The following is an 8,675-nucleotide window of genomic DNA, read 5'->3' on the forward strand; positions in this document are numbered from 1 at the left end:
GAGCCGTCAGGCAGAATCTACAGCACAAAACCGTGATCTCGTCCGCAGAGACAATAAACCAGTTCAAGTTGAATAGTTAATCCAAGGAAAATCAGGAATAGAAAACTGCCCAATAAAGAGCCTCCGAAGTTTGTCCCACCTTGTGGATGGGGTGGCCGTGAGAGACACCACCACCAAGTTTGCCCGGCTAAAGATGCCACTTGTGTCAAGTGTAGAAAACGAGGGCATTTTCAAAGTGTTTCTCGTAGCGCTACCACCACAACAACGAAAGTACACGAATTGAACAAGATGAAGGGCAGGAAGATGGGAACGAAGTTTTCTTCCTTTGAGAAAATTTGACCAACGGAGTTGGTTGGACTGCCCAAATCGAAGTTAATGGCCGAAATACACCGTTGCAGCAGTCATGGTTATTGGTGCCCAGACCCCATGGTTAAAAGATTACGAATTGCGTAAAATCGAAGCACACCTTACGGGGCCCTGGAAATGTTCAAATCCCAGTTATTGGTATGTTCAATGCAAAACGCACTTACCGTAAGGAAAATGTCATCGAACCTGTGTGTGTTATACCAGATTAACCATGTTCACTCCTAAGCAGAAAGGTCTGCTTTAAGATAGGGCTAGTAACTCGCACTGAAAAATAAATAAACGAAGACATTCAGACTCCAGCCTATTTCAAAGCTGAGTTCCCATCACTGTTCAGGGGCCTGGGGAAAGTGAAGACAGACGTTCACATATTACTGCGACCTAACGGTCAGTCACATCGTCTTTACATGCCAAGAAAAATCACCTATGGACTACTAAAGGTAAAATCTGCTTACGAGCCAGATGGCTCATTACGCCAAAGCTTATCCCGGTTTCTGTCACATGAAGCCACTAGAAATATTTCTACTCCCCCCTGGATGGGATACCAGTCCATCGCAGGGTTAGCCCCAGCATTAATTTCGCCTGTACCCATTATAAACCTGGGTGAAGAAAGTCACCGTGAGAGTAAAGTGTCTTGCCTAAGAACACAACACAATGTCCCCGGCCAGGGCCCGAACCCGGACCACTCGATCCGGAGTCGAGCGCACTAACCGCCTCCCTCCGTAACCCTAACCATAGCCCTATCCACTACTGCCAACGGTTAAACAGGAATTAGACTCAATGCTCCAGCAGGGAGTCATCTCACCGGTAACTGTGCCTACTACGTGGTGCTCAAGTCTAGTTCCAGTCCCCAAACCGAACGGCAAGGTCAGGCTCTGCGTTGACTAACCAAGTTTAATAAAGTAGTACAGCGAGAAATTCATGCAATGCCCTCCGTTGACGAACGTCTAGCTAAGTTGGGAAAAAGTCGTATCTTCAGCAAGCTCGATGCAAACAGCGCATTCTGGCAACTACCTCTTGATCAAGAATCGAAACTGCTGACAACATTGTAATTCCCTATGGCCGTTACTGTTTTAATGTGAATTTTCCAAGACCTTGATGCGGTTCCTAGGTTCCATTATCGACAAACAAGGAATACATGCTGATCCAATCAAGACAAAAGCCATATCAGATTTTCCACCTCCCCAAAATGTGAAAGATCTGCACGGCTTCATGGGGATGGTTAACCATCTGGGGAAAGTCACCCCCTGACTGGCTGAAATCAGTGAACCCGTGCGTCATTTTCTGTGTAAAGACAGCACCTGGGTATGAGGAGGCCCGCAACAGCGAGCCTTTAGGCAGATTTAGAAGGAGGCCATCAGTAGAAGCCACCAACTGGCTTCCCTAGGTGAGGTAGCGTTTTTCCAGACCTAGCTATTTTTAGAAATAACGTTTTTTGAGTTTGCCGTGCTGATTAAAGGTGTTCCCTAAGTGGTCCGCATGAAAGGCCCACCCTAAATGGTGGCCGAATGCGGGAAACAAGACTCAAAGTTCTGAAAACGCCTTCCCGTTCCCTTTTCAATTGTTATTGACGTTTACCATGACGATGAAAGGCACGAAAGTGCTTCTAGAAATAGATAGGTCAAGAAAAATGCTACTTTATTGAAACAAAGTGGGAGATGGAGGCTCACATCAGCAGACGTATTGGCAAATCGACCATCTGTCGTCGCAGCTGACGCCTCCGTAAACGGTCTTGGCGCAGTCCTCCTCCAGGTGCAAGATGACGGAAAACGTAGACAAATAACCAATCCATCAAGATTCCTCAGTGATGCCGAAAAAAGCTGTGCTGCTATCGAGAAAGAAGCATTGTCATCAGTAAGGGCACGCGAGAAATTTAATGACTAGGTCGTGCGCATGAATTTTGTTCCATAAACTGGCCACGACCCCCTGAGCTGTCCAAGACACCATCACGTATCCAGCGTTTCCGCCAGAGGTTGATGAGGTTCAATGGCACTGTTCGGTATATGCCTGGGCAACACCAGCTAATCATTGACGCACTCTCTCCCTCACCCACTGAAAAACCCGAGCAGATGGACCAGCGGTTTGTGGAAGGATTGGAAACCTTTGCAACCCAAACAGTGTTTACACTCCCAGCAACAGCACAGCAGTTGTCAGAGATACGAAAAGGTCAACTTAATGATGAAGAATACAGACAAATCAGGATTGGACTCAGGGTAGGCCACCATTTCTGCCACACCAACCTCTATTGCATCCGTACTGGGAGAGCAGGGCCATTACTTGCTGGTGACTTGCTTCTATTCTTTTTTTTTTTTGACTTTTTTTTTTTTTGACTTGCTTCTATTCGATGACCGCCTGGTAATTTCAAGATCTATAAAACTTGAGATACTTGACCACATTCATACCGGTCTTCTCGGCATAACTAAGTGTCAAGCTAGACCTCGAACATCAGTATGGTGGCCAGGACTTTCCAGTCAGATTGAAAATATGGTGGCAAATTGTGACACCTGTGCCAGAGATCCCCCTGAGCCTAAACAGCTACTCCTGTCCGCCTCTTTCCCATCACGTCCTCGGGAAAGGCTAGCTGCTAACCTACCTTTCCGAACTGGAAGGAAAAGTGTATTTGATTGTCGTCGATTACTAGTCCAGGTGGTTTGAGATTAAAAAAGCTGAATGATCAATCATCAACCAGAGTAATCTCAACCTTGAAAGAGCTATTCTACACTCCTGGGCTACCAGATGTTATTGTATCTGATGACGATCCTCAATTCAGCTCGGACACATTTCGGTTATTTGCCACTGATTACAATTTTGCTCATGTAACAAGCTCTCCTAGGTACCCAAGGGCTAACAGGGAAGATGAGAGGGCTGCCCATACCGTCAAATCACTACTCTGCAGGAAGCAAGATTGCTATCCAGCTCTCCTTACTTATCGTTCTTCGCCTTTGCAGAATGGGTTTTCACCCAGTGAGCTGCTCATGGCTCGCCGTTTGCGGACCAAAGTTCCTTCAATACCCACCATCCTCAAACCAAACGTATATGATACCGATCAGATTGTCGGAAGAGCAATACCGCCCAGATCTTATCTCGTTAAGACTGCCACGAACACAGTGAGGCGTGATCAGTCTGCGGTAGTATCCATTGGCGGTACTCCAACTGGTTCAAAGACACTGACAAACTGACATGGTACTATACAATGGAGCACCTTCAGTCCCTCAGACACCTTGCAAGGCTTCCACATCTGAGCCAGAGAATTTTTCAGCAGGATTTTCAACACCTCGTGGATCAACAATGGCAACATCAGCTCAAAAGATCCATCCGAGCACTGTGGATTCTCCACCGGCCGGGCCGTTCTGTCGATGGAAATCCAGAACAGCCTATACATGCTAACCCGCTCAGGAAGAACAGGAAAGAAACCACATCTTCTGAATTTGTAAAACAAAAACTTGTTTTTTTAACATTAACAGTTTCATGTTGAGTTAACTCCTTCAACATTTTAATGGTGAGATGTAGTATTAGGTGTTCATTGTAACGACTCCCGACTTGTGGTAGTAGTTCATGCCCCATTTCATGTTGGGGGTCATGTGCTCAGAGGTATCCGCCATTTTGTATGTTTCATGCTTTCATGCTGCTAAAGACCAAGTTTATTACAAATAAAACAGTTGAATATTCTAATATACAGACGTTTCCCATGATGCCCCACATTTCACCATCTTTCTGCAGACCCACTGCTTCCCTTTCAGTTAAGTGTAGCAAAGGTTCTTTGCTGGGACTCACGTGCTGATTTCCGATCCAAAAGAATTTACCAACAACTGGGTAAATTTGCCAGACTTAAACCAAAACCGCGTCTTGTCCAAATTAAATATTCACTTGAGAAGCGGGATCGGGATCAATTGTCCAAAGAAGGTGGAAAGGCGGGATTAAAGAAACTTTTTTGGCGGGAGCGGGATTGGTAAGTCCTATTTTACACCCTCAAAAATTAGAAGAAATTAAAGAAGTATATTTAGTTGCGATTTCAGATTCTTAATTTAGAAATTGCGAAATATATAAAACCCCATGTTATTTTCCAATGTAGCTTAAATGTGCTAGGAAAAAGGATGCCGGTTATTACTGGGTTGCCAGTATGGCAAACCAGCCAGAAAATGGGTGTCATTTTTCCCGTTTCAAGAAAATGGAAAAGTTGCGCGATAGGTCTTTCCTGACACCCCCCTGCTAAGTGGTGTCTTTGTGGGTAGAGACATTTGTGCATACTTTTGGTAGAATTGAGGGGGTAGTGGAAATGGGTAGATTTCTTCCAGTGGACACAGTAGAATATTTAATTAACCTGCAATGGGGTCGAAAGTCATTGTAACGCGAAGGGCGTTTTATTGGATCTTTAAACAAAATATACCCTTATGGAGCTCAAGAATGGAAAGTCGATTGAATAAACAAGACAGGCGGTGAAAAATAAAAAATATGAAATCTTAAAGCTACGACCAATGGCCTTCGAGAACAATTGATCTCCGTATTAACTAAGTGAGCTTTGTTTCTAAATTAATATTTTACAAATGTGATGTTATATACAACACTGAAACCAAATGGCACATTCTATATGGGCTTAAAAAAGCAGGGTTCGCCTTGAATGCATGTGTACGTGTTTACTGAAGTCGCATCTTAGTTGTCTGGCTATTTACATTTATTTTGTAGTCAACTGTACACATTCTTCAGGTAAAACATTAATTGGAAGTGTGACAATAGAGATTTATTTGAAAGAAAGCTTGTTTTCGTTAGTCAAGAATATTTAAAAGAAAGCTTGCAGGCCATGTTTTATTTCGTTATTTAAGGAAAAGATTCTTCAGAAGCGGGTTTGATCCTGAATTTATTTTTTTGCATATAGTTGATTTGACACTAATTAACCGCGTGGCCGAGCGCGGTTCTTGCTCTCGGTTTGTCAGTGGCCAGACCCAGACTTTCACTCGGGCATATAGTCAGTGGCACTACGAATCACGCACCTTATGCTGTTTATTCGCCAAAAGCTGTTAAAACGTTAACGTACTTAAAATTTAATGAATATTCTGCTCTTTATTTAGTACAAGATATATTGCCTTTTTGTGCTATTGAGGCTCTTGATTCGAAGCGAGTATTTGAATACTTACGTCATTCATGGAATGTGTCGACGTTGCAACTTTTATTGGTAGGGAAATAACCAACGTCCTAAAGATAGCCGTGGATGATGTATTTCTTGAATTATGTGACTCGTGTGACTACTTTGCTAGCCATTTACTTCAGAAAGAAAGCTGTAAGTTGTTAATAGTGTGTTGCTCATACCCATACGTATCCCGAAGGAAGTTTAATTAAGACCACTATGTCATCGAATGATTCACGACGGGTACGACTGATGGTGCAATTGGAGATTTCACAAAGGTTGTAAGTGATGGTGGAATAAGTTCGTGTGTAGTCATTGTCAGTTGATATGCTACAGATTTTTCACGTGATTTTGTATCTATGGTCATCAGTGAATCAACAAGGACTGCTTGCAGACAAGAATCGTGAAGGTCACGATGTTCTGGTGTTTATTCGGAAACGCTTGTTTTTTTTGTTTTTTTTTTTTTTTATCTTTACTGTGTAGTTGTGAAATACTTTTCGACGTGAATTTTTGATTGATCGCAAGATATTTAATACGTCATCCATAGCTTAAATGTTTGGCAAAAAGAGAAACGTTAAGTAACAGAAGCAAAATTCTTAGGGGGGGGGGGGTAGGGGGGGAAAACAGCGAAAGGTTTATGGTATCCTTCCCCACACTGTGCAAGCGTGTAGATTCGTAGGGTTCTACAGCCTGATATATTGTCACCTGTTCTAGTATTTGTTATTACGTAAACAGTAAGAAATAAGTATTTAAAGTATAATTTAAAGTATATTTAACAGTATTTAAAGAGATTCTGTAACCAACCGACTTTCGAGTTGCACAGTTTGCGTCAGGTGGTTTTACTTGAGATTATGATTAGTTCAGATTCAGAGCTTTTCTTATTCAAATACAGTTTGCCTCAATAGATATATAATACTAAGGTGATTTTTCGGATTAAGGGGATGTGGGAGGGGGGGGGGGAGGGGGGAGAGAGGGGGGTGATCTTGTTCTCTGGACGCAAATTCTTCGGCTCCCTCTTTTTGGAATTTCCGGACTCGTCCCTGGGACATAATCAACGTGAGAACATGAGAGCCACTGCTGGCACGACGTCTGGGTGGCCCCTCAAATGGTCTAAATGACCCCCCACTTCAAAAGATTAACTGGAATGCTGCAGTTTAACACTACTCAGTGCTCACTAATTTTGTGGAACAAGTACCACAGGCAACCCAGGTGAAGCTCATGGAACGTCTAGTTTGTTCTAAAGGCGAGTGAGATTTCATGGCGTTTAGTTGTTGTTTTTTTTTACCGAATGCTAACATTAGGCCTATACACTATGGTTTAGATAATTTTTAAGCCTAAGGTTAACATTTTTTTGTCAAGGTTTGGGTTGTTCCAGTTATGATAACTTGAACCAATGAACTGCAACCTGCACTTTACACCCTCCGTTGAAAGCAGACATATCAAAGGCGCGAAAACGACTAACCATTAAAAATAGAAACAAAAATAACACAGACGTTTGTTTCCAGACCATTGTCTGAATCCAAGCAAACAAAATTAGATAAGATTGTTCTGCAAAGGGGCCTATTTTGTCGTACTGTCACTGACTTAAACCCGAGGAATAATTGCATGCTTATGATTGAACAGATACCCGTGTAATCTAAAAATGAAAGTCACTCGCCTTTAGACATATTGGAAAACGACATGGGGTTTCATATTTCTGAATACGTACTTAGATTACGAATATGAAATTGCATCAAGATATTTTCTTTTATTTCTTCTAATAGACGAGTTCACGTTCGTGATTGCATCATGGGTAATCAGGGGAAAGTGGCGGGAAAATGTTTGTATGGAAATTCAAAGCAAAATATACTGTACATGACTCTACTTTATCGACTGTCGCCTTCATAAACCAAACAAATAAGTTCATGTGCACAACTAAGATGAACTAGACTTGGTATCCGTTCAATGGAATTCCTAAATATTGCTTTTTTGTCTCCATACATTCTCTGTAATTCTGTGCCTTTGGAAATGTATGGCAGAAACTCTTTTTAATAAAATGATTCATACAATAGCGATCCTCTCCAAATTTATTCTGCCGCACCTTTTAGCGCATATCTTCTGTTCTGGAAAATAAAAAACCCAAAACTGCATACCATGACTACTTCTCACCGTTTTGAAAAAACCTTTGAATTTATCTCCATCTTGCCCTGATTACCTATGATGCACTGAAGAGCGTGAACTCGTCTATTTTAGTGGGGTCTTCGTTTCCGAAATTGCCAAAGGCAAATTAGGAAACCTAAGAGTGACCCGCTGAAAAAGCGACAAATAAAGAAAGAAAGATGAAATTTTATCTCGATCATTATTTTTTTTATTTCCTCCAGTTTTACTGCTGGTCTTAGTTTTCGCAATTACCAAAAGATCTCCTGAAAAAGTGACAAACAAAAGTTCTTGGGCATCTTAGGTCCTAGTTTTTGGGGTAATAGTTTTCCTAAGAACCGAATTTTCCGGCTGTTATGATAAAGGGATCCTGGCAAACATTTTGAACGATCCGGACACTGAGTAGTCGAACTCTTACTACCTCTGAGGACGAAAGTGGTTATGCCAGTGTCATTATAGAAAAATACGTCATTTCAATATTTGTTTTTCTTTCATCTTTCGCAAAATTTCAGCCTTATGTCTGAAAATGCTTTACTACTGGTCTTAGTTTTCGTAATTACCAACTGGTTATGCCAGACTGAGTGTCATTATAGAAAAATACATCATTTCAATATTTGTTTTTCTTTCATCTTTCGCAAAAATTCAGCCTTATGTCCGAAAATGTTTTACTACTGGTCTTAGTTTTTGTAATTACCAACTGGTTATGCCGGTGTCATTATAGAAAAATACAGCATTTCAATATTTGTTTTTCTTTCATCTTTCGCAAAAATTCAGCCTTATGTCCGAAAATGTTTTACTACTGGTCTTAGTTTTCGTAATTACCAACTGGTTATGCCAGTGTCATTATAGAAAAATACATCATTTCAATATTTGTTTTTCTTTCATCTTTCGCAAAAATTCAGCCTTATGTCCGAAAATGTTTTACTACTGGTCTTAGTTTTCGTAATTACCAACTGGTTATGCCAGTGTCATTATAGAAAAATACATCATTTCAATATTTGCTTTTCTTTCATCTTTCGCAAAAATTCAGCCTTATGTCTGGAAATGTTTTACT

The sequence above is a fragment of the Montipora foliosa genome, chromosome 3 (assembly GCF_036669935.1).
Source record: "Montipora foliosa isolate CH-2021 chromosome 3, ASM3666993v2, whole genome shotgun sequence".
Lineage (NCBI taxonomy): Eukaryota > Metazoa > Cnidaria > Anthozoa > Scleractinia > Acroporidae > Montipora > Montipora foliosa.